We start from the raw sequence: 27,829 nt of genomic DNA, 5'->3' as shown, positions 1-27,829 counted from the left end.
TTAGTAGGCCTTTCTGAATGGGTTTCAGAGTGGAAGTATCATCAAGGCCCTTTTAACACTTCAGCCCCAGACATTAATTACCTGTATTAATTCAAGTTTCAAATACCTGAGAAGTAGCTGGCAAAAAATAGAAATCAATCTGGTATCTAAATCTAATGATACTCAGAGGAGCCTTTTTTACCTTTTGTTTGATTCTACCCATGAGACTTAGACTATATTTCAATGGCAGATTACCCTCAAATGATAATAAATTAAGAGAGTCTGGCATATTGTCATCCACCAAGCAAAAGACACATAGAACTCTTGAGCTACTAAAAAACTCTACTTTACATTGGTGCAGTTTTAGTTTGGCCAAGGCAAACAATGTTTATTGGCTAAATTCTCTGGTGTCGGTGGGATCTAATGAACTAAACTGTGGACCATCTACATGTGGGGTGAGAGTCACAGCAAAAGAGGACACAAGTGGGAAGTTAGCGATGATCAGGCACTGTGCTGCACCTCTACAATGGGGTGATTTTCAGCCAAAGGGGAAATGCTACTTCTGTGCCTAATATATTTGGGCCATAAAATTCTGGTCCTTCTAGCTTGGAAACAGTAGAATTCATGTATAAATCAAAGAGAAAAGGAGCAAGTATGCACAGAGGGATGCCACTCACAAAGGAAAAGGGGTAGGTAAGCCCCAATTCTGTCCCATTCCAATCTGGGACACATACAGGAATGGATGGCCACACAAAGCAAACCCAGACCACTTCAGTCCCTTCTTCCATCATCTTGCAACAATGCAGGTTTCTCGCTGTAGAGTCAAATGCTACCGGAAAGTCAGAACCTGAAAAGAGCATTTACTTTCAAATACTTGCGCATCTATCAAGTTGGTGAAAAGACACAAGACACTGATCAGTAAGCAAGAGGAAAAAAATTTTAAAATAGTCCATCCGTCCTCAAAACTCAGCCCCTCACTGAGCAACTTAATCAACAAAAACTTTTATTCAATGTAGCTGCCACATCAATGAAGGTCATGGGTCTATAGAATGCAGGATTGACTTTACAGCCCTTGTTAAACATTGGAATCATGATATTTGTATCCCAAGTGTTCAGATAAGAGAGCCAAGAAGAGATTGGGGACGTTTAACGTACACAGACTGCAGAAGAGAAGACTCAAGGAGACATAGTGATTGTCTATCAACACATTCAAGGTGACAAACTCAATGAAGGAATTATTCAACTACAATAGCAATAATTCCCACTCTCAGAAAATGGAACAGCGAGAAGCAACGTCCTGCAGATTAAAGACTAACAGCAGAAATAGCAGGCTCATCCACATGCTATACAGTACACAAGGTTAAAGCAGCTTCCCACCCTGAACTAATCAAGTCCTGCTAATCATACTCACCCAAATCATTGGGGCTACGTGTGAGAGTAAAATGAGCAAGATTAGACCTGCACTGTCAATAGCCAATTTCCCCTTCTTATTATTCTTCCCCACCCTACTCACCCAAATGAAACTTCTAACAAAGGAAATTAAACTACCTCTACCCAGATATAACGTGACCCAATATAACATGAATTCAGATATAACGCGGTAAAGCAGTGCTCCGGGGGGGAGGGATGGAAGAGGAGGGAGCTGCGCACTCCAGCTGATCAAAGGAAGTTCGATATAACGCGGTTTCACCTATAACGCGGTAAGATTTTTTGGCTCCCGAGGACAGCGTTATATCGGGGTAGAGGTGTACCAAAAAAGAGATGTTCACATAATGTTGACGCTCTGCCTCACACCACAAAAACAAGGGGCTTTGCAGTTAAGACTTTGACTCCATAATATTAAGATTTAAAAGAGATTTTGCAATCAAGATTGCATTGCTTTCACAACATGTTAATGAGTTGCAGATTTTTCTAGAAAAAATAAAAAGGTGGGATTTGGGGGTTTTTGGAGGGAGGCTTCCAGTCACAAAGGCCACAGATTTGCCAAGCCTCACTTGGACTGTACCATCACACAAAAATACCTATTATATTGGCATAGTCTCACCCCTGCTTTACCCTGGCTAAGTTTGATTTCTACATAAGTAGTGTTTCCCCCTATTCACTAGCCCACAAACTCACATGTCCAGAAGGACCATAACTCCTTCCCAGTCTCCTTGAACTATGTGTACAGCTCACTGGGAGTATTATAGGCCCTGATCCTGCAGAGACTTGCACATATGAGTTATTTTATGCACTGTGGGTAGTCGTATTGATAGTCCTATAATCAATGGGATTAGTCAGTGAGTTTAAAATTAAAGTACATGCATAAATCTTTGAAGGATTAGGGCCTCTGTTGTTATCCCCTTAGAGCAGAGTTCTTCTCTCAAATTTAGAAGAGGAAGCTAGGAGATGTGTCTAATAAATACAAAATACCAGATGAATTAAATCCAGATTTAAGGTCATCTATATGCCTATTGACGACAATACTTGGGCACTGTCCCTGCAGTCTGAACTGCAGGGGCAGACCCTTGTGCATGTATGGAGTCATATTGGTTGTAATAAGACTCTGCATGGGTGTAAGGATCAGTCTGCATATTAGTAGAGTGCAAGATTGGGTTTTAAATTAATATTTTCATAGTACTCTTCAGCTAATTAACCTTCATGGCACTCCTGGAATGATGGGGAAACTGCCAGGGGCAGTGAGTTATATGGTCCCGTGGTGCCCATGCTCTAGCAAATTCAGAGTCTGGGGGCCAATATTCGGGCCCGGGTCTCTCCCTTGGCCCTGCATACGGCCCCCACGCACCTCCCTAGGAACATCCCTGTCTTCACCCTGGGCAGTGGGTGTCTGCCCTGCTGCTCCACGCTGCGCTCCCTTGTTGGCCGCTGCCGGCTACAAAAGGGAGCAGTGCCGGCAGCAGCCACCGCCTGCGGAGGGAGGAGGTGCACACATGATGGCAACCCTTCCTTCCCACCCCGGTACCCACCACAGGGGAGGCGAGGGGGCTTCCTGGACCTGAAAAGGGCCTGGCCCCTAGGAGCACGTGCTGTAACGGTGCCTGGTGAGTGTGCTGCTGCTGGGGAGTACGCTGGGGGGGCTGGGGAGTCCGCCTCTCTGGCCCCAGCCCCTGGGCAGCCTGCCTGCATCCTGAACTCCTCATCCCCAGAGCCTACACCCCAGCCAGAGTCCTCACCCCCATACCCTAACCCTCTGCCCTAGCCCTGAGCCCCCTCCTACACTGTGAACCCCTCATCCACAACCTACCCCGCAGCCCTCACTCAGCACCCCAACCCACTGCCCCAGCCCTGAGCCCCTCCCACACCCCAAACCCCTCATCCCCAGCATCAGCCAGAGCCCTCACCCCCCCACACCCCAACCCTCTGCCCCAGCCCTGAGCCCCCTCCCATAGTCCAAACCCCTCGGCCCTACCCCATTAATTCTGTTATGTGCACCAATATCAGATGTGGAGGGTGGGACTGGGACTCATTCTGGGCACCACCATAAAATATACAAACCTGCCACCCCTGAAAACTGCAACCAAAAGAAGTTAAGTGGCTTGCCTCTGGCATAGCCTCCTTCAGCAGGGCTTCACCACAGTTTAGAGCTTATCTTTATTGCAGAATTAATTTGAGCCCCATCCATCCATACAAATCCTTAATCTGAGCAGGCTGGTGCTTTTATCTTGAGTTGGCCTGCCCATCAGTGGGTACAGGCTACAGCGGGGTATAGTACAACTGTAACCCCTATTTGGGCTGAGCCTCTAGGGGGGGTCCTACTCTGTGGATTACCATTTCATGCATGCTTAGAGTCCGGGGTGGGGACAGAATGGACTAAATACTCCGTATGAGGCCAATAGGAAGGCTTCCTCATGGGTGACATGGCTCAGCCTGATACAGACAGATAGTGTAGATTTAGTTTTAGTTTTGATCTTGGGAACTGCAAGAGAAGCAGAACAGCTAAGGGAGTCTCTGATTAACTCCCATTCCCCACAAAGGGGATCTTTGAACTGCTGTGGGATCTAGTGCATGGGTCAGGCAGTGCCAGCCCTGCAGAAACCAGCATCAAGAATGACAGAGATCCAACCTCGTACCAGTTACTGAGAGCCAGCTGTGCCCTCCAGGGACTGCAGGCCAGGGAGGGATTCTGCCCCACCCAGGGGCCAAGACACTTAAGGGGGCCCTTTTTGTGTAAGCTGGCCAATGCACTCAATCTCAGCGTGCCATCTGCTGGCAAGGTGCCCAGGAGGTAGCTAGGGGTTGGGAAGTGCTGAGCGTGTTGGGAGGTGGGAAACATATTGAGTTGTTGAGGTTAAAGATTAGTTAATCCTAACCCTTTCCTCCCCAGAGCCTATTTTCATGGTCCCAGTAAAGTCCCCCTTTGTCATATTGTTATTTTTGGGTGTTACATTTCTTTGCTGGGGTTTGTGGTGATGTACCTCATTGTTTCTTGTGTACGGGGATTTATATTCCTTGCTGGCAGTGGTAGCACTATTCATTTTCCCAAGGGACAGCACCTTGTGTGTCATGGTCACAGTGAAAAGGTACCTTGGGTGCAGGTACCAGGTGTCACTGAAGAGAACTGACGAGGACTCAAGACATGTGCGGAGAGAAGCCGCTCCCCATAAACACAGCCAGCCCCAGGCAGGAGGCTTGAGCCACACCTCGGGGAGGGGGCTACACAATTTACAGCAGCTTACACACACTCTGTACAGCTGAAGTGTTGCTTCCCAGAGGGGCATTCTCACATGAGCTAATTCAAGAGGAGTTGATTTGACCGTAGATAACTCGAGTTAAGTGCAGTGAAGACATACCTTTAAAACTGCTCTCCTGGGGCAGAGCCCTGTCAGAGAGTAAGCAGAGATAGCCCTACCTGCTCTCCCCCTTGGACACACGGGCCCTGATTCAGCAAAGCACTTAATCACTGAAATCACTGGAATTTAAGCATCGGTTTACAGATAAGCGTGTGCCTAATTGCTTTATTGAAAAGGGATGCTTTGCTGAATCAAGGCCAGGGTGAATTAGCTGTGCCAGTTTAGGTTGAATCTGGCCCATAGCACTGAATAGCAATATAATCAACAATCAATAGGTCACATATTGTTCATTTAATCAAATGAAACCTATACTCGCATACCATACTAGAGATTCCATTTCATAAGTCTCCAGAAGAGTGAATCAGTAATATTGGCCTGCTGATGTATGGTAACCAAAGCTCAGTCCCGCGGGTCACCTAAAGACAAGTATCTTTTTTTTTTTTTTTTTTTGGAAAAAAGTATACTTATTGCAGTTACAAACAAACAAGAGAATGGAAACATATCTCTGTGTTACCAGCTACTCTTGAAAACATAAGCATTTTAATTAATATCTATTATTGCTGTATATTGAAACATCACATTTAAAAGAATGTTTCTTTTCTTTTCTTTTCTTCTCATCAACCACATTTCCACAAATGTTATTTGGTTTGGCAACCATAGGCCCTGCACCTGCTAACATGTATAGGGCTTGTTCCTAACCCCATGGTATCAGTGGGATCCTTTCCCACTTTGGACTTTGGCTCAGGCCCAAAGTTAAATGAGCAGACCCCTCAGTAGGGCTGCTCACGTGCATAAAGGTAAGTTCACGTGTAAGTGTTTGAAGGATCAGGCCAAACTGCACTATTGTCTGCAGTGACAAAAAATTCTAAACCCTTGTTTAATTTTGGCAAATCAGGACATTTTCCTAACATTGTAATAATAGGAATGAATGGGGAGATAGCGACTGAAATTACTCTTACATCATTTTCTAACATCAGGCCAGAAACCTTTCAATTTGGGACAATCCCAGAAGACTGGAAGATGATTCCCTATGACATAGGGAATATGTAGCCACAGTATATACCCTCCACCACTGTGTTGTGAATTTTGTGTTTATTTCATTTTGCATGATTAGGGTGCAAAACTGTCTAATAATAGTTTTCTACTAATATGCTCTCCATGAAGGGGAACTTCAGCCACTCATAGTAACTAGCAGTATGTCCTTCCAACCAACTGTATTGTCAATAATTGTTTATATTCAATAAAATCTTAGTAACTAAAGGACAGTATCAAGTTCAGATTTCATATTTTATTGTTGCATTATTTTTCTTTTTAAGCAGTCCCATACATATTTAACAGTCCTATTATTACTGAAAGATGTAATGATATACAGCTACAAAGCCATTGTAAAAATACAACTAGCAGTATAAAAGTTTATGTGTGGGATTAAATAATATCCCTGCTAGAAAACCAGTGAGCATTTTAAATGAGTGATGTATCCCAAATGCTCCACCAGAAATGTGTGCATTTCTGAACATGGGAAATCTCTCTCTTCACCCATGAGTAGAGCTGCTTCTTTTGTTTTACCTGTCTAAAGACCCAGACTGTGGCCACTCAACCCAAACCTGATTTCAAGCAAACAATCATAGAAACTAGGGATGACATCTTATCCATCTCCAGACAATAAGGGATTGTACACTACAGTATCTTCTCACATGCTTTGTGCAGTCCACTTTTTAAAAAAAAAAAAAAAAAAGGATTTTTATTTAAGTAGCTTTTTGAATTAGTAATTAATTTTAAGAAGAATTTTAAGGATTAGATCATGTTCATATTAAATGAAAAAAATCTGTGTTAATGCAACGTTAAAGTTTCACAGTTAAGAAAAATCAAGGAAATAGCCAAGAAGTGCAACAAAATCACCATTCTGATTGCAACACTGGGGCTCAGTCCTGCACACATTTATGTCATGAGTCTGCAAACACCTATGCACATGTTTAAGCAGGTAAGTAATGCCACTGAAGTCCTAATAATTATGCCCAATCGTGTACAAGATCTGGTCTTTAATCCAGCACCCTGTATTTTCTACAAATATAGAATTTTCTATTTTTAATTTTCCGTTTAATGCTATTGTTGGTGTCATGAAGTGTTAGGAGATATACGAGACTCCAACATGGCCAAATTAACACTGCCGTTGGAAGATGGACTTTGGAATTTCCTGACTTTTTGCTTTGTATCATACAGTTTAACAGAGGCCCCAAACCTCATTAGATAACAGATCATACGCCTTTCCCAAATTTAAAATAAAAATACAAAATCCCTCTTAGTAAGGGCCTTATTGATTTCAAAAGATAAACAAATCAAGTGATTCAAAGTCCTTTCAAAACCCACTCTGATAAGCAGGAAATACTTATTACCTTTCATCCACTGAACCAACTGAATATTAATGATTTTCTCTGTGACCTTCTAAAGACATGAAAGTTAATAAGGTCAACAAGAGGATATCCAAGATGGCTCTTTCCCAGGTTTGTAAAGGTAGCTAATAATAGGTCCTTTGCTTCCATGGTTTTGGCAAAATTCCCCTATGTCAATTACAATTAGAAATATTTGCAAGACCACCTCCAGAGTGGATATTTTAGGCATATGTTGAAACATAGTGCACCATTTATTTGCTGCTGTTTCCTCTTCTTTATTGCAAAGTCAATTGCCAGCCAGGATGTTGTTAGGTTCAGGTTATACAACCTAGTTAGAAGTGGGACTGGATTGGATGTGTCTTGAGCTAACAATGACATATTCGCTTCTTTGTGCTTGGAAGCACATTGGGAAATTAAGGTGACAGAAAGAAGCAAATGTATTCAAAATCACAGCAGGGGCTCAGAGACGAGAGCACTGCTCAGCAACTCTCTATGCAGGTCTATACTGCACAGAAAGTGTGGGGTGGCTGTACCTCAACTGCACCCACTTAGTAAATCTATTTAAAAACCAAGGCTGGTCAAAAATCTGCCATCAAAACTGTTTGTCAACGGAAAACTGGGTTTCTGATGAGGCTATGCTGTTTTAGTGAAAATATCTGCTTTCCATGGAGAATCTCTCTTTTTCGGGTTAAAAAACTGAACAGCCAAAACAGAGGCATTTTCAGCCAAAGCCTGTCATATTTCTATTTGGATAGACTGCTGTGGTGAACTCATGTCCCCATTCTCCTGTATCAGCCAGTCCTCAGCCAGACTTCATCTTGCATGATATGTCACATCCATGATATTCCCACAATGCACTGCCTCTCCTCTCCAAGAGGGTAGAACATGGTGCATCATGAGTGATGAAGTTATATCAGGGAGTCCAGCCTAATAAGTAGCATGAGACACCCAAACTCCAACTCCCATGAGGCATTTTCAAATCAAACTATTTCATTTTTTCATCTGAAATATTTTGGTGGTTTTGATTTTTTTCCCCACCAAAAAGCCAACATTGTCCTTGGGGGGAAAAAAATCCAACCAGCTCTATTTAGAACTTATTTTACCAATACAACTTGTGTGTTGATAAAAGCATTTGGGGCATTTTCCTCTGAGAATTTCACAGCTCTTCACAAATATCAGCTAACTAAGGGTATGTCTGCACTTCAAGCTAGAGGCATAATTTCCAGATCAAGGAAACACTCACAACTAGCTCTGAGCGAGCTAGTGCCCTAAAATAGAAATGTTGCCATGGCAGCGCAAATGGCAGGAGGGGTTGGCATCCCCAAGTACGTACCCATTCAAGATGCTAGGGACGTACACCAGGCAGCTGGCCCTTATTGCTGCCCATGCCACCATGGCTACACATGCTGACTAAATCAGAACTAGTGCAGGCATGTCTCCTAGAGCTGGAAATCACACCTCCAGCTCGAAGCATAGGCATGCCCTATGTCTAGTAGTGCCACAGATTAGGAGCATTGGATAAAAGGAAAAAACCAAAGGCACAGAAGGGATGAACTATTTGCCCAAATGAGTCAATGGTAGACCTATGAACACAGCCATAGGGTCCAGTTCTCAGGTCTATTAGGGAAGCTGTGTACTGCTATGCCAGTGCAAATCTGCCCTGAGAAGCCTGTGGCTCCACCCAGTGAATTCTCATTCTGTTGGGAAATCCTTCAAACCCGGCTCCTGGCCAAGGAGGTGGGTGCAAGTCAAGGGAAAGGGGGCAAGGTCATTGCATCCCTACCTCCAACAGCCATGTCGAGCTGACATGGTATAAAAGCAGCCCTGAGTTTGCTTTAATTTATGCTGGCCATCAGGCCAGTACAGAGTCAGGTCCAGCATCAGGAATACACAAAGGGTTCCTACGTGCATACACACTCACAAGGCTTAGCCAGCATTCCTCAAGTACAACTGAGAAACCAGCCCCAGCAGTCCACTCTCAGACCGCCTACTCTAGCCAACAGGCAGCCCTGCCTCCTCTATACAAATGCAGACTGCTAAATTACTCTGACAATGCCATGCAGTGGGATATTCTTTTTCTAGTGCTTTTGCACAGACCCTACTCACTGTCACCCCAGGGTCATTTTAACCCATCAAACTTTGTGGATGAGCAGAGTTCCAGTGGCTCTCCTCTTCTCTCTTCCCATGCCCATTCCTACTTTGGTCTCCTCCTATCCCACCTGCAAACAGAACAATAACCCCTCCCCATTCCCATACAGCCCTCCCACCAACAACAGCTGTTGTTGAAGAAGCAAAAACACACCGCAAACAAAGTCTCATTTTCACTAAATGTATCTTCCAGCTAGGACTTGGTCTGAACTGGGGAACATTTATTTGGCCTTAAAAGCATTATAGCATTTAGAATAAAAGCCATAGTCATTCATATAAGGTAGGTTTAGCACATTTATGGTGCCCTCTGGTGGCTAAAAGAATACCTGTGGATTCCCAGGGCTGTTGTTCAAAGACTGTATGTAGCATGGTGGCTAATGTATCTGCCTTATATTTTAAAGACACTCGTTCAAATCTTTCTGAGATTCTATTCTTCCAAACCTTTCTAGTAATTTTTAGTTCCACTGATGGAACAGATTATGAGGTGAATGGTCCAAAATATTCTAGGTGTAGAACAAACCAAGGTAGAAAACATGCAGTTCAGAGCAAGACTGGTCATCAGAAGTCCTGGCTTCTCTTCCTGACTCTTGGTGCCACTTGCCTCATGATTTTAGATAAGTCACTTAATCTCGCTATGCCTCAAGGTTCCCATCTTTGCAACCAGGGATAATAGTGCTGCTTGCCCACCTTTGCAGGGTGTTTGGAGATGCTTGGAAGAGAGGTGCTCTATCCATGCCTCCCGAGGTTCCCTAGTCTAGTCTCATCTGCAGGGAATATGGTCAATCCCTTTCTGAATTCAGGAGACAATGGATGGAACTAACGTGTTTCCCTGCTCCCACTAGGCTATTTGGAAGGAGAGGCACATCCTGGTCTCCTTTCCTACATATAAGCCCATTTAAGAACTAGAAGTCCCCATAAGAACCTGCTGCAGGAGAGGCTGCCAGACACCTCCTGAAGGCACAGAGGCAGCTACTCAGAACTAAGGCAGCAGAAGCAGGCATCCTGGCAACCAGAGACATGCAAGGCAGTATTGGGGCAGAGGACCAGGGGCTTGTGGAGAGAGGAGAGAACTGCAGAATGGAGGAGGTGCTGTGATGATGGGGGAGGAGAGTAGTTTTGGGAACCAAAGCTCAGTCTGCGTTCAAGGACCATTCAGATAGCACCAAGCGCTATTTTGGTGAGCTTCTATGCAAAATGCTGGCACAGCTCTGCGCCTCACCTGCCACAGGAACAGGAACTGCTGTCACCGCAACCTCAGGCCACTTACAGTGAGCACTGCACTTTATATGGCATATCGTAGCACTCTGCTTCACTGGGAAGAATCCCAGTATATCTGCCTTGGGGGTGCTGCCCAAGCTGCCTTCTACACAACAAGCCTAGAGGAAGCTCAGCTATGCAATGTACCTCTCGCTCAAGCTTTTACAGCTCTTACGTTGATGCTTTCTGAAATTAAGTACAGTTGCAATCTAATTTCTTTTTCAGCTTACCAGTTACAGAATTGATTGGAGTGCTTTGAGTTGCTGCACGAGGCAAAATTCAGTGATGTTCACTGAAAAGCTCTTTGCTAATGCATTCTAACTAAAATGAATTTAGAGCTGGAGCTGAAAGAGAGAAGGAAGAAGGATGACTATAGGGTCAAACCTGTCTCCCCTCAGAAATACCCCAGCGATGGATATTCTAGGGTTCAGAAGAGGTGAGACACAACTCAGCCACATAACACACACTTGGATTAAGATGTTGCTTTGCATGATGGGACCTGCATTCTAAGTGCATCTCCCCTTCTCATTCAAAGTTAGGAGTGGCTGCATATCAGAACACTATGGGCTGTATGTGGCCTTCAGGACACACTCTGGGTCTCCCTGAATTAGGCAATTTTTTTTAGAAATGTGGTTAGCATTTGGCCAAATAGCCCAACATCTACTTGAGGTGACTTTCCAAGCCATGCAGCACTTTACATCCTATTTCTGTTAAAGCAATATGTCCTTCTGTGTTCATTTCACACACCATGATATATTAAGCATCATGTCAAAATGAGATCAGAAGGTGTCAGATATAAAATGCCCAACTGATGCCCAAAAATGGCATTTGTGCCAGTTTTGAGGAAATTGAAATGTTTTGTGATTTGAACTCCAATTATTTTGCCCTTTTCCACAAAAAAAAAAAAAAAAAAAAAAAAAGAGGCAATTGTTGCAGATGAAAAGGTAGTTTCTCTTTGAATGGGATTACTTGTCACCAGAGACAAGCATGTGAAAATGCAGTGTTTGTTACAGGGTGAAATTTTAACTGTAACCCTTTAATACAAGGAAAAGGTTCAGCAATAGAAAGAGCAAGATTTTACTCTTGAATGAATTCACATATTCTAAAAAAAATGTTTTTCATATGAAAATTGTGAAAAAACAGGGCCTAGATGGTTTACATAACTTGTGTTCAGACAAGCAGCTTCTAATATTTTGGGAAGTTATCAGATAGAATTATTACAGATTATTTTGCTTGTTCTGTTTATCTGAATATACAGGAGTTAAATCTCAGATAAATGCTTGTCAGCTGTGATGCAGTTCTCTTTGTGTGCTGATCATATTACCAGTAAAGTCAGTTCTCTATGCCTACATCTCTCTGCCTGAGTCTCTCTCTTTCTTTGTCACAGGTTGAAAATCATGCTGCCTACAGATTATAACCATGCAAACAAAACATTGCATGATGCCAAAACGTTACAAAGGCTTCCATCTTTAAGTCACTGGTTTGAATGCAAGCTATTAATGAAATTGTCACTATATCTTGCCTGTTGAAGTCTATAGAAAATGAGCCTAGAGAACAGGTGTCCATTACACCTGTATTACTAATCTACAGAGTTGTTGATAGTCTCAGTAGCTGGGTCAAGGACTGTAAGGACATAGAGAGGCCCTACCATCTTAGCTACATAGGTGGCCTCTGTGGGTCAGGAGAAGATGTGCAGCTTGCACCCCTGCTCCCTGTCCTGTAGACAAATTTGATTCTCCAGCATTTCAACCCAGGAACTCACAAGCACTAAACTCAGTCAAGCAAAAGAGAAAGTTTATGAAGTAAAATGTGACTTTTTCATTAAGGTATAGTTAGGGCTAAAATGATTTTACAGGGGGAGAATACTGAAAAAAAAATCACTGGACAACAAATGACTATTTGTTTCAGGGCTTGTTGTGCCTTTCATCGGTATTTCTCCTCCAACTGGATGTGACCTCTCAGCAATGCTCCTTCATGGCTCAATGATTATCAAGCCAACTTTTAAAGGTGTACAACAAGGACCACTTATTCATTGGATTTGCTTGCCCTTTGTTTCCCAGGCTGAAGTACAGATGCTCTAACAGACTAGTGACTTCATTCCAATACTTTTCTTTTTCTAGCCCATTGGGTCAAGCTCACCTATTGTGAGACCTCACCAACTTCATTTACATCAGGGGTTAATTTGTTTTATTGTGCTGAAGCTGTTAATACAATACTGGTTGGCTCCAGATTAGGAAGGGCATAATCAAGCCCTCCCCTGCACATGGGCTCCACATGCAGAGAGTTCAGTGGTAGAGTCTTGGTTTTAGCTTCCTTTTTTTCCCTTTCACAATCCTCTTTCCTTTTTTAAGTCATCCCCGCTAGAACTGGGTGGTCCCACTGACATTCACTGTTACTGGCAAAAACTTCCTTGCAATGGCCCCCAGCCAATATTCACAACAGATCCAGCACCGTGAATTAGCTCAGTGGCATAAGGTCATTCATAACAGCTTTCTGATGCTACATAAACTTTGGCACATGTTCTGCCCTTGAAAGTTCAATTGGTAGCATTTGGTTGGCTACTTTTACAAGTGCATTCTTTTCCTCTCTGCTGCACTTATGCACCCAGTGCAATAAGCATCCACCTCTCTAGCAAGGTACTTATATGGCCTTCATCACCTGGCCTGTGAGGGCTTGATCCTGCCCACTGCAGTCAATGAGAATTTTTGCCATTAATGTTAAGGGAAGCAAGATTGGGATCAAGTTGTCTATTGTGGCAACTGGCTTAGTGCTCACGGATTAAATCTTAATGCAGGCAGCTTTATTTTAGGATGGTTTCTTGTAGCCCACTGCAAAATCTAAGCTTAAAGTGGCACCCAAATCCATTTCCCCTGTACATCTTTCTACCAATGACTTAACCCTACACTGACATCCATTATAATTCCAATTTAATCCTGCAGTTTCTTTGGCTTTGCTTCTCCTCCTGAAGGTATTAGCAATAAGATATTTATTTTCACAAGACATTGGTATGTTATTGTAATTATAATCCTTGCTGTGATAGCTGAGCACCTTGGAGTCATCATTAATGAATTCAGGGCCCGATCTTGCAGAGGTGCTTAGCACCTGCAGCTCCTTTTGGCTTCAAATGGAACTGTGGGTGTCACAGCTCTCCTACATATCTGGCCCTTAACTTTTACAACACCCCGGTGATTACATAGGGAAGTATTTATCTCTCAAATGTGGCAAATGGGGAACCTAAGCCACAGAAGTGTCAACTAATTTTGAGTATGTCCATTTTTGGAACCCAAAGTGAGACACCTAAAATTAATAAATAGTCCACTGAAGCCGGGACTGGAACCCAGGTGTCCGCCTACCACTGAGCTATAGAGTCTCTCCCTCTGGCCCAAAGATTATTTAAATGTTTTATACAGAGTGGAACAACTTCAACAGGAGACAGAGACACTTCCTCCCTCCAGCAATTAGGGCATTCACTTGCCATGTGGGAGACCCAAGTTCAAGTCCCTGCTCTAAATCAGGCTGAATGGGGACTTGAACCTGGGTCTCCAACCCACATCCCAGGTGAATACTCTAAACATAGTGCTATAGGGTATGGGGGGAGGGGGCACCCACCAGTACCTTCATAAATTCCAAGGCCAGACGGGACCATTGTGATCATCTAGTCTAGGGGTCGGCAACGTTTGGCACATGGCTCGCCAGGGTAAGCACCCTGATGGGATGGGCCAGTTTATTTACCTGCTGACGCAGCAGGTTCGGCCGATCGTGACCCCCACTGGCCGCGGTTCGCTGTCCCAGGCCAATGGGGGCAGCGAAAAGCCGCGGCCAGTACATCCCTCGCTCGCGCCGCTTCCCGCTGCCCCCATTGGCCCGGGCCGGCAAACCGCGGCGAGTGGGGGCCACGATCGGCCGAACCTGCCACGTCAGCAGGTAAATAAACTAGCCCGGCCCGCCAGGGTGCTTACCCTGGCGAGCCACGTGCCAAATGTTGTCAACCCCTGATCTAGTCTGACCTCCTTCTCTTGTCTTGCAAATTGTACCTAAGTCCCTTTGTGAAATTAGCCCCCAACATTTTTTGGAGTGTGAGGCCAAAACTATTCAGCAAATTTGTGTCCCACTCCGATAGTTTGGGTCAAATCCAAAACTGCGTTTATCAGTGAATAAAGTATTTGCTCAAAAACATTCACCAAGCTCTAATCTAAGTTTATCTAGCCAGAAAAATATGTGATCCCAAATCCTCAACAGGTGTAAATCAATGTAGATTCATTGACTACAATGCAACTAGGCTGATTTACATCACCTGAAAATCCATCTCACGGGATTTGTCCTGTGTTTCTTGAGAAATTAAATCAATACCTCTCATTTAATTAAAAAAAGTTAGCTCAAATAAAATAGGATTATATAAAAAGCAAAAGAGAAATGTTTCCAAGATAATAAAGAACATCAGAATAAGAACAGATGGTAAGCAGGAAAAGATAGAAGAGATTTCAAAAAGGAAAAAAAAAAAAGCAGAATTCCCTCTTGTTTACTGAAATGGATTAAATTCCCATGTTGGTTTCACAAGGTCATTTCAGGCTTATCCAGTGCTTATGTGTGTGTCTGCCTCGAACTACAAGATATTGCAAAGAGTTAAGTCTGTAGCTGTTAAACTGGCCAGACAGAATTTGAATAGTCTAGTTTTAAGAGCTCCAAGATCGCTCCAATGCTCTGCACTGAATTCTCCACAATGTACAAAGTACCTATTTACTACTGCACTAATATTTCTTTTTTTTTTTTTTTTTACTGGAAAGTACGTAAGAATAAACTGGACTGAAAGAGTCAAAGTGTTTATTTAGTTCTGCAGCTCACCCTGGTCCTCTCTTCTGCAGTGAAGAGATGGGATGGTCATCCACCGTGTACTATGGCCCCTCCACACTAGTGTCTATACAGCCACCCACATGGGTCTAAGCTTCTTAGGCCTGCTGCTATTGGTGCCAAATAGTGACCATGTAGTACATGCCAGCTCAAAAATAGAAGGTTACCTCCAATTTTCTCCTCCAAGAATCAAAACATTTGCCAGGCAAATTAAATCTGGATTGTGATAGCTGATCAAAAACACACAGTAAGAGAAAGCATGTGATTTTTCTGCAGCTCTGAAGATCTATCACACATGCCTATTTTATTGCAAGCTCCCTCGATCATTAAGGTTGTGCAACAGTTTCCATTATAACCCCCTGTTTTTATATGACCAGAACTTTCCAAAACATTCCCCATTAGGGCTGAAATTTTTCAATGCTTGGTCCCTGCTCAATTAGTTTGGTTATATAAGATCTAAGTTATTTACTATTGTTATTATATATTTAATAACAACGTAGCAAAATTCCTTCAGGTGCTTAGGAGTTTTGTGAGGGAGAAAAAAAATTACACCTTCCTGAATGGATGAGATCTTCTTTTAAGAGGTTTCAATTCACAGCGATTTGCCACCTGTTTGTACATTTCCAGCAATGAGTTCTGTTTTGCCTAGATAACTGAACAATGCTGCCATGCCTCTGCTCTGGTTCGTATAATCCAGTGAGGTTAAGAAAGTATGATTGATTTACGTAAGCAGCACAAAACTTCTTCTGAAAGCAGCTATTGTAAAGACCGAGAGAGAGAGAGAGACACTGTGCTCTGAGAGGCACAGCACAGAACTCACAGCACAGGGGGCTCTGAGCTGCCTTTGTCCCCCCAATTATACCTCCTGGTGTAATTTAGACTGCCTTGAGGGCCTGTTTAAGTTACACAGCATGTCCCTGCCTGCCTATCTCTGCAGGGCTAGGTACTGCCACCTGACCCCCAACGCACCTTTTATACTAGAGGGCTTGTGAAGGGCTCTGGAAAGACAGCTGTAGGGCTGTCGTCTTCAATTCCTGCTCTAGGGTCTCCTCCTCATGGTATTAGTACTGTCCAAAATTCTAATGGTCTTCTTCAAATCAAATCAGCGGTGACTCGTGATGATAACAAGTCAGCTACAAATTTAAGATACATATGTGCCCAATTCCCAGTGAAATCCTGGCTCTGCTGAAGTCAGTGACAAAACTCCCATTGACTTCAATGGGGCCGGGATTTCACCCTCTCTGAGTACCTGCGCCATCTTAAAATAATTTTGTTTCTTTTTATTGTGTGTGGGGGGGGGGCGCGAAGGAGAGGGGAGAATATTTCCTATGAGTGAAATGGGCCAACTGACATAAAGACTATAGAGGCCTGGTTCACAAATATACTTTGCAAGCATCTATCCAGAGCTCTAGGTGCTTTACAGTAATTAAAATGGACACAGACAAAAATAACTCCAGAATAAAACACAAAATGTAAGATCTACCCAACCCAAACTATCCACCTAGAACAAAACTGGCCCCAAATAAGTAGTAACACCAGCCATGTCCAAACACGCATGGCCCTCCCCTCTCCAAAAGCTGAAGGGAAAAGGTGAGAGGTGTAGCATGCCCTGAAAGATGAGGACCCTCTGAGAGGTGACACCTTGTTGCCAGACCCATATGCGAAGGCCACAGACTCACACATACAGGATGCACAGGGCTTAGGGAGGCTCTGGAATATCTGCACTAAGGAGCTCCACAGCGGTCCTATGCCAGGCCCACGAACTGGAGGAGGGATTCCCCTCCCTCTGAGCCCCAATGAGTTTCCCATACAAAGATCATTTCCATGAGTTTGGGGCAGGGGCTGGTGGGGTGAACTGGACCCCTATTAGGGCATGCTGTCTAGGAGCCACTTACCAGTGTGCGTTCTGGCTAAGGACTGCTCTAACAGCAGCAGTGCACAAGGGGACATGCCAAATGTCTGTTCTGTTCACAGCTGTTCAGCCTTGTTCCACACACAAGCCATAACGGATAAATCGTAATGAGACCTACGTGACTGCTACACTAATGGGGGTCCGGATGACACCACAACATGCCTCACAGCAGGCTGGGCCATGGAACCACAGCAAAGTTTACTCCAGAAAAGACACTTCTGTACAAACCACCCATCTGTGTTTCTGCATATTAGGACTAAGTGAAGTATTCACTGAGAAAACGGAACATGCCCGAATTCTAAATACTATTACCCCTTCCCTCCCCTCCTGTGCTTCAGCACTAAATTACTTCCAGACTCAGGTTCTCTGGATTTGAATCTGTTCAGTTATATTAATAATCTAGTTCAGAAAATCCTAACCCATTACCCTAAGAGAGGATTCATATTCCTTTGCTGAACAATCTGAGGAATCATTCACTCCTAGGAATTACCAGGCCAGTTAAAGCATTGACTCTCAAAATCCAAAATTCTCTGCCACTGCCTGATGCTTCAGGGAAGTGGAACCCCACAGTGCACCCAGCCAATTGTTCCGAGCTGTTTGTTTGGGGATGGGAGGGAGAATTGTGATTCCCCTTCCTGATCTCCATGGCAATCAGCTGAAAGCCTGAAGCATGAGAATGGTTTATCCCTATCTCAGCACATACACATATGTATAATGGAAAACAATAACGTACAAGGGAAAACAAAACTGTCTTGCCCTTATGAGACCTATCCTCAGCACAAACTCTTTTCCTAAACAGTGAATGTTCACAATCAAAATACCTCCCATAGCACTGTCCATGCATCTCAGACCATTTTATGAAGGTGGGTAAATATCAGAGTATCATTATCCCCACTCTTTATGGATGGAGAAACTGAGGCACAGAGAGGTGTGTGACCTTAGGCAGATCATCTCCTGATTCCCAGTCACTTGTTCATATTGCAGATGAGCTCCCCTGCTTTTTCAGAGCAAGGGAACAGTATGTGCTAAGTGAATTGTAATCAGATATAGTTACAAAAGGAACCAAATTAAAATGAAATATCTGCACCAAATGGTAAAACTAATGTTATTCCAATTTAATACATGATTTCCCATTGTTCAGGGACACAACAGGCTAATAATTTGCCTTTTTCATTCTGTTTCAGCAAAGATGACTTTTCCAACTGGCGGTCACTCATCTGGGACAGGTGCTGTAACGACCACTCTAAACAAAGCTTAGCATTTAGGACCAGCACTGGAGTGTTTCTAGCTGGCACCCAGAAGCCCTCGTAAGGGATGTGTTTGTGGGGGAGGAGCAGCTGTGGCTGGAGCACAGTGTACTTCAACAATCCTCAGCTACTGTAAGGTCATTTGGGGGCTGTACATTAGAGCAGCCTCTAGACTGCTCTAGCCTATGCTAAGGCAAATCAGCCCAGAGAGTTAAAGAATCATAACTGGCTCTCTGACAGCTCCATGCCAAGTGGGTCTTGGAACAGGAGAGTATTTGGGCCCATATTCTACAACGACCTCTTAATTATCATCGACCTGCTGCTATTACAGTAGCACCATGTATTACCAGGATGGAAGTTCAGAAGTTTCATGCTCAAAACAGGTCCTTCACTCTCTCTGTGTCATTTACTATACTAGATCAACTCTCTCTAGCTAAATCATAAGCAACATTGATGGCTTCCTTCTCAGAGGAAAGGATTAATGCCACAGCACACAATCTTTGTGAGGAGGAGAGCAAAAACAAGAAATGTGGGAAGATGGGATTTAAGAAATACTCAAGAAACAACCACAAAAACAGAGAAGAGAAAGAACGAGAGAGAGCCATAAGATACCAATTTCCTTCCACAAAAGTGGACATCTGCAGTAGAGGCACAATGACTAATCTTACACTTGCATATCTAGGCTTCTTTCATCCCACAGAATCTTTCAGTGCGTTCCAAAGTATACACAGAAATTGCACCCACCATTGAAATGCAGCCACCTCTAGCATAAAACATTGCAATTGTTTAGCAATGCACAGCAACATTACAGAGCAGTTTGGGGCATGAATTTAAGAACACTATTTCCAGCTGAAATTGCAGGGGAAATTCATGTAGGTAATTACCCCAAGAAGAATTGGGCCAGAACATGGAGGTTACTAGTCTTACTCTTCAAGTCTTTAGTCACAAGCTGTTAGAGCATCAGATTGTAATCCTCTCACACCACTTATTACAGCACTTACATTTCCCCTGGAAGCCTCCTGTTCAAATCCTGACCAAACCCAACCCTACTTAGCTTGGAGACCTGACTGCATGACAACTTAAGCAGGTACATCTGAGAGCACAACCAATAGGAGTTTATTTCAGGTGTCATTCATTCAATCAAGGGTTCAATAAAATTTGCCTAATGCAAAAATATGAGGAAATGGCTGTGACCAGAAACAGGAGTGTTAATCCATTTAACAAAACCTGCAGGCAGCTTAGGGGACTTCTTGAAAGTGCAGGAACAATTTCATGCAACTATTAATTTACAATTATTCCACTGATAATTCAATTGTCATTCCCATCCCTTATTTCTCCGACTCCCACCCCCCTGTCTCCATTATTGATTCTTTTAAATCTACTTTTAGGATTGCCTGCCCTTAATCATTTAAACTCTGAAACAGTAGTATTAAAATCCTCTTTCTATAACCAGCATCATTTTCTCACCCCTCCCCTCCTTGGTTCATGTTTTAGCCTCGCTTGTGTGTCTTCTCCATCACATAGGACCTACCAACACTTCCTACTGAACATTTACCTGACTACTGAGAGCAGTTCCATTGACTTAATCTACTCATGCTAGTTAGCACTGCTCTACACAGCAAGCATTTACAGGATCAGGACCCTGGATTGTAAACTCTTTGGGGGCAAGGAGTTATTTCATTTTATCACTGTAAAGCACCTGGCGCATTTTGGGGATAAATAAATAATAATGCCGTCAGTTTGGGTCACTCTGAACCCAAGTATATTCGTACTCTTTATTTGTGGGAGGAAAAATACTCGTGTTGGTAAGGCACTCTTCCATTCAAATCATCGCTCTGTCACAGCCGCTATGTGACACTTGATCTCCCTGTGGCTCAGTCCCTCACCAAAAATACCACTGCCTCGCTCTTTGTCTTACCTATTTAGATGAGAAGTTCTTTGCAACAGAGTCTGTCTCTTTGCATGTGTATGTTCAGTGCCTAGCACAATGGGACCCTGACCTTGGGTGTGGATCACGGTGCCAGCGTAATACAAATATTAAACAATAATATTAAATAACTGCAAATTATACGTGCATTTTGACAGCAGTATGCTGCAGTATCTGGTAGCTTTTAAAAAAAAAGACGATGATGACTTGCATGGCAAAGAAATGCTAGTAAATACTTTTGGTCCGCTCTTAATTTTAGGTTAATTCTGTTTCACATTTTTTCGAAGTATTTAATATTCATGACTGTGGTTACCTGAATTCTGGATTCTCAGCCATTATCCTGCCTATTGCTTATACCGAGTATTTCATCAGTAGATCTCTTAATGTATTTCATCAGTATCTCTTAATGTATTTCTCCTCACAACATCCCTGGGGAGGCAGGGCAGTGCTGTTATCCCCCAGGTGGGGAAATGAGGCAGAGAGGCTAGGTGATTTGACCAAGGTCACACAGGAAATCCATGGAGGAGCAGAGACTTGAATCGCATGTCCTTAGCCAGTCTACTAGCCACTAGGCCATCCTTCCTCTCTCAAAGTTATATCACCCAATTATCAATTGATAGGGGGTTTCTCAACCTGCTGGTTATTTATTTATTACTTTTGTATATATAATAGTAGATCCTAGAGGCCCTAGTCAAGATCAAGGCTGCAATATGCTAGGCACAGTACAAATACACAGCACAAGCCAGTGCCTGTCCTTCAGCTTGCTCCCACAATGCCTTCCCCATATGTGACTATCTGGAGTTGGACTTGGTACCGTCTTTCAGAGACAGTGGTACAACTTTTATGAGGATGTTGTGAAATATGCCTGAGGAAGGCCCCCGGTTCATTGGTAAAGCTGTGGTTAAGCAATGTGCTTATGGTATGAGTGATATGGAGCAAAAGGGGAAGTCCCCGTGCACAGACATGACCCTGAGTAGACTCTCCCTTTAACATTAAACATCAGCACCATGGGATAATGGAGAGTAAAGGAGGAACCAATCCTGGAGAGAGAGCAAAAGGAAACTAAAGGAGACGAGTGAGAATACAGCTGCTTACTGGGCCATAGGCGCACTCTTTAATGACTCTTCCACTCAACTCACTCCAGCTAAATAAAGTGTATAACATATGATCTATATTGCAGATGGGTCCCTGAACATGAATTTCCAAGTGAGCCAGCAGCAGGGAGATTTTCGATGCAGACTCCTGCAATTGTATATATAATCTGCTGAGCGAAGTACACACACACACACACACACACACACTCAGTGTATTTAACCTTGGCCAAAGGCTAATCTAGTTGAGCTGCTGCTCTCACTTTTATCCCCCAAATCAATCTCATTCTGATTCAGTACTCTAAACTAATCTGGTGGCTCCAGAACTGCCGATACACTGAAGACACCCAGATGTCCTCATCTTCTGCTGATACTACCATCACCAGCACATAAACATTAGTCTCTGTGAGAGATAAGCACCTGGATGAAAAACAATTAGCTGAAGTTCAGTCCAGAGAAGAGATAGTGGAAAGGAGATGGAAACACTGAGGCCATAGCTCTGACCTTGCCCTAAAAGTGTCTTCCATCTGACTGTGAGATGGCCTCATGGTCTTATTAGATTCGTCTCGGCTCCTCAAGAACCAGGTAACAAGAGAAGAAACTCCTTCCCTCTCTGTTAGATGGTCATGAAGCTATGCTTGTTCCTCTTGGGCCCGGTTGTTAAAAGAGGTATGCACCCTTGACTCCCAGCAAAGCACTTTTGTTTATATAACAGTAGATCCTAGAGGCCCTAGTGAAGATCAAGGCTGCAACATGCTAGGCGCTGTACAAATACACAGCAAAAGCCAGTACCTGCCCTTCAGCTTGCTCCCACAATGCCCTCCTCATATGTGACTAACTGGGGTTGGACTTGGTACCGCCTTTCAGGGCCAGTGGTACAACTTTTATGAGGATGTTGTGAAATCTGCCTGGGGCCAGAATCAGAAAACAAAAGGGAGATCATACAATAGCTGAGCGAGGGGAAAGGGAAAACAAAGCCTTTGACAGAAGGAAGGGAACAGAACCATACCCAAAGAAGATCCAGCAGACTCACAACTAGATTTATCTGTAGCGGGAATGCATGGCAAACCACAGTCGACCTATTCCCTGCCTTTAAATGCCAAATAACTTCCCAGCCACAGCCTGTATTTTCTTCTCCTTCTAATTTTCATTTGTTCACTGTATCTGCAACACACTACGCAGTACCACCCAGAAAAACTTCAAGATCCTTTGGCTTTCCCTCAACTCTAATAATTCTATCTATAAATCAGTGACTGGGTATTGCTGGAGAAGGAAAGGATGTGGTTTAAGTGACCCAAAATGCTCCAAACATTTCAATTAAAGGAAAAACTAAATAAATAAAAATAAAGTTCCTGACAAGTGTAAACTAGGCTCACCCCAGTGAGGGGCATTTAAGGAGGAATGAAGGGGGCAAGGCATGCATCTGCCCTGCTCTCCACCCAGCAAAAATCCGGCCCATGGTTCAGTGGCATAGCACTGAGCAGACATGGGAGGTTAAGGGTTGGGAATAACTTTGAGATGCTCACTCCCCCCGTCCTTAATGCGTGGAGGATGGAGGCACTGCAGAATCAGTCTCCTCCAAAGGGACCCTGCAGAAAGTCAGCTCCCAGGAACAGCAGACGCCAGATACCGCCTCCCTCCCCCAACCCACGAGGTACTACCGTCTGGCAGAGGAAAGGTCCCATGGGGGCAGACAACTGAATAGAAAGAAGCCGGGGTGAAAACTGCCAGGAATGAAGAGGAACGTATAAAGAGATACGTACCATAATTTATCAGAAGCTCTTGCCTTTCAGTGTGTGCAGCCTGCTGCATAGCCAAAGAGGTGGGCATCCCCTGTGATGTTCGTCAGCATTCACCCCTTTCAGCTACATGCTTTGTCAATGTCCGGTGTGTTTCCTTCCAAAACATTGTTCCCTTCAGGCTCAGTTCACTCCACTCTGTCCCCACGGAGCATCCTCGACCATAACAGTTATGTCCCATTCATCACTCCAATGGGCACTCTAACAGTGACATAGGGAAACACCTTTCCCTGGCCCAGCTCTACATGCTACTCCTGGAACATGGAATTTCAGAGACGGTTTTTGAAGCATAAGATGCAAAACTTCCTCCCTCCCATCCCTGAAAATGAATATTTTCTACTTTTTTTATGCTTTGTTTAGTTTGCTTTTCACAACGTCCTCTATGAAACCCAAAGGCTGAAGATGCTCTCCGGACTGCTCTATACATCCCAGTATCTCACCAAGGTAACCCTGGTGAAGTAGGAGATGGATAGATTTGGTTTCCATTTGAGAGAGACTACCTACTTTTTCAAATAAATCTCTTCATATCAACTTACCTGGGGATGTTGCATTTAGCAAAACTGAAATGTACTAGACGTTAATAATATTCTCTTTGTTTTGAGATGGGTTCCTTAATACAATCCCACTTGGAAGCCAGGGCCAAAGAGCAAAAGAACTAGAGATGGATGTTTAACAGAGTATAAAGCAGTGGCTATTGGTGAATAAGGCCACTGGGGTGACCAGGTATGACAGATTCAACAGGCTGCCAGGGGCCAAGAAGAGCAAAATTTCACATTTTCACTGTATAGCCAAGATTTTCCAACATACCTTAAATTTGGGCCCCTAAATCCACATTAAGGCATCTAAAAATGGGCCCAGTTTTCAAAAGTTCTGAGCCCACACAATTCCATGTACGATCTGTGAAATTGGCTGGGTACACCGTACCCAAAGTCTCTATTTCAAACACAGCACCTAAGAGTCTCTCCATCTGACAGAAAAAGTTACTGAGCCCAAGCCTTGAACCCTCGCCAACTCACAAACCACCTTCTGTTGAGATCTCATGCCCCTCTCTTCCCCCTGCCTTGCACTGTCAGAGGGGAACTTCAAAACTAAAAAGGAAATGGAGGTAAGTCCAGAAATCTGCGCTGAATGGCCTCACTAACGAGCTTTGACATGGAGGGAGCGGCATTCAGCACAAAAGTTAGTTTTCACTTATCTCCTTAAAGACATTTTTCCTTTCTGTGAAACCCTCTAATGACATCCCCCAAAAAGCATCATTCTGTGATATGCCTGGTGTTATTAATCCCGCTGGTTAGTGAGTAGGCGGTCCACTACAAATTAGCATGGTTACCTATCTGGGCAGTGCTGATATCTACCTCTTTTATTCTGCTTCTAATCACTCTAACAGGACTTGATATAACTTCAGTTAGCCATTTACTTCAAGTTTGGTCAAGTGGCAAGTTCACCCATGACACTGATTGCTTGGATTGGGAATCCCACTAAGCAATCCTGGCTAGTTTATTTGACCCTTCTATCCAGTCAGAGTTGGAAGCAGAGCTGATCTGTGACATCGCTGGTATTATCAGCAGCCCATGAGGAGAATGGTATCAGTGATGGCAAAGAAAGATGCATTCTGGAATGCCCGTTACCTAGGAGAGGATTTCACCAAGGAGAAAAAGAATTTTAGAACAGTTACTTAACATGGAATGCTGACCCACCCCCCTGCACCCTGTACCTCAGCACTTTTTCAGTTTTCTTTCTAGGTTCACATTTCTTCTTTAAAGGCCCCTGGTTCCATAATGGGATAATAGTGTGTCCTGCAGCATCCTTATATCAAAGGGTTCAACCAGGCAATATTGTAGTGCTGTTCAATGCAGCTCTTAGATCCTCAAACTCTCAGAGCTCCTAAATCCTTTTGAGGATCTGAGCCCCAGCGATGGGTGGCATAGCCGGCACCCTCAATAAACTTTGCTTAAACAAAGATCACCTGAGATGAATGCAAACCCAGTGTCCTGGAATAATGTGATACATGAGCATTCTCATTTTCGCTTGTCAACGTTTAATCTCACAGTACCACTGACTCCCTGGCAAACTGACCAGCAGCAAAGCCATGGCAATAAAAAAATCTCCCAACTTCAGTGTTCCCTAAGCACTTTCCTTTCCCATTGTATCCAACCCTTTCCACACAGCTGCAAGCAAAGCAGCTGAGAAAGTTTTTCTCCTGCAAAGAAGTTATTCTGAAATCCATTTAAAACCTCTCTCCTGTTTATCCCACACTCCCTTTGTTATCAAGAAATCTCCAGTTTATAAGCTCACAAGCTCCTGCATAAGAGGATAATAGATCTCATTTATATACCACATCACCTACTGTCCATAGCACGGTAATGACCCCTCTCCAAGATTCCTCCCACGGGGCACTACTTGTCAGGACAGCCCATAGAAAGAAGCAAGGCAGGGCTGAGAACAGAAACCCAGCTGGCATTCTCATCTGTACTACTACAGACTCCACATCGTCTCCTGCGAGCTAAATACAACACTGATTAGAATATTCTAACTAGCCAAGTCCAGAGGGGACTATGTGAAGGTGTTTTTGAAACCATGTATTATGAACCCAACAGACTGTAAAAGCTCCACTGAGGCTGCTCGGGTCTATCAAGATTAGACTTTTTTTTAAACAGGCTGCTACATAAACAAACTAGCTACAGTCTTTTATTGACAATTGCAGCTCTGTGGTTTGAGTTCTATGGACAGAGCCGGTAGTCTTTTGGACCAGTGCAGGTGTAAACTGTGAGCCAGCGCAGATACGTGCTGTGTATGTTCTATACGACTGTGATCTTCCAAATCTGATGCAGTTTTCAGAAACCCCTGTGCATGATCCATTCACGGCAAAAGGACTGTTTTGCTTTGAACAGACATTTTTACCATTAGGAAAGACTCCCAAGTCCACATTATACCTGACCTGCAAATCTTTCATCTCCTAATATAGATATAAGGACATTAATAAGCACCTTAACAGTCAAACCCAAAGAGGGTGATGTCTTCTTTTTTCCCTGGCAGAAGCACATAGCCCATCTAATTACACATAAATGGCCAGTGGGGTTGTTGGGGTTTTGGAAATGTGCCAGGTTATGGCTTTTTTTTCCCACTGAGTTGCAAACCCCTGAATAGCAAGGTTTTACACAGGAGTACTGACACAACCTTAACTACAGCATCCTGAACATGACACTAGAATAAGGAAGCTCCTTGTGTGGCCCAGTGTACGGATAAATAAAGCATTTCAGCAGCCAGTGCTGACACAGATCATAAACCTTCACAAGCGTAAATATCAACAACAACCCAAAAAGATAAGAGGGCTTACGGGTGAGTCAGGCTGAGATGATTTAGAGTTGGGCTGAAAGGGTCATTATTTCTGAATAGGCAGGGGTGGGCCAGCCAAAGAAATCAATAAACTGTTCAGCTTTCAGGAGGGAAGGGACCTTGTTAATTGTGTAAACAGAGGCTCACTATGTTCCGTTTCAGTATGGCGATTTCTGGCTAACTCAGTATCGATACAGACGACTTACACAGTCTTACCGGAGACTAGGTACATCCTAAACACTACAGAAAAGTCCCTTGCTCTAAAACAATCTCCCTAACTCAGATCTCACCTAGAGACCTTCAAGGAAGACAAATAAATTAGACAACTTCAGATTAACACTCTTTTCATGACCTGGGCAGAGCTGCTGATTCTCTACCCCTGTTATGCTCCTCCTCATCTCCTACCAGGACGTATCCTCTCCTCGTCTATAAAGTCAGAGTGGTATCTCAGCTGATCTAGCTGCTGCCTTCACATCAGTGCCATTCAGACTCCCAATTCCAATGTTTCAAAAATACACGGACACTCGGCAGACTTACATCCTGCCAGTTCCATTTATTTTCAGCCAATAACCAAGTTCATCCCTGATGAAAACACCACTGATGTTTCTGGAGCTGCATCAGGAACAGATTTGGCCCTGTGTGTGCACGTTTAAGGGATTCTGAAATTCCAGCCACAACAAGTCACTGTTTCTGAGAGTTTAGTTTTCTATGCAAGGATTCAGCTCAACAGCTTTACATCCACATTCTCACCAAGACCTCTGCCGAGTCCCATACTTGGTAGTTTGAACAAAATACACCTAGCAGCTCCTCCTTTACGTATGCACTCCTTTTCTTTTCTCCTCTACTGTTCCATTCCTTTCTTTCCTTTCAGTGCAATTAGTGCTGGTGAAAGGTGCTGGATTAAAAGCTCTGGAGAATGAAGCCCTCCATTCATCCACACAACAAATACAGGGCAAGTTCCCCTGCATTGCCCAGCCAATATGCCTTAGCCAGAGGCCTACTCTAAAGGTAGTTCATTTCTATGGAGATTGTCATAAAGGGAACCAAGTGATGCAGCTGTCCTGATAACTTCTGGGAAGTGAACTGTGATCACCAACTCTTTTCA

General features: G+C 43.7%; 1 protein-coding gene across 2 annotated transcripts in view; it reads right to left on the bottom strand.

The window, feature by feature from the left end:
- FGF18 (fibroblast growth factor 18) overlaps positions 1-27,829 on the bottom strand; it is a 107,760-nt gene that overhangs the window by 60,050 nt on the left and 19,881 nt on the right. The window lies entirely within an intron of this gene.

Source organism: Malaclemys terrapin, chromosome 8, assembly GCF_027887155.1.
Source record: "Malaclemys terrapin pileata isolate rMalTer1 chromosome 8, rMalTer1.hap1, whole genome shotgun sequence".
Classification (NCBI taxonomy): domain Eukaryota; kingdom Metazoa; phylum Chordata; order Testudines; family Emydidae; genus Malaclemys; species Malaclemys terrapin.
The sequence above is the reverse complement of the archived record's forward strand: the minus strand, read 5'-3'. Positions and strand labels throughout refer to the sequence as shown.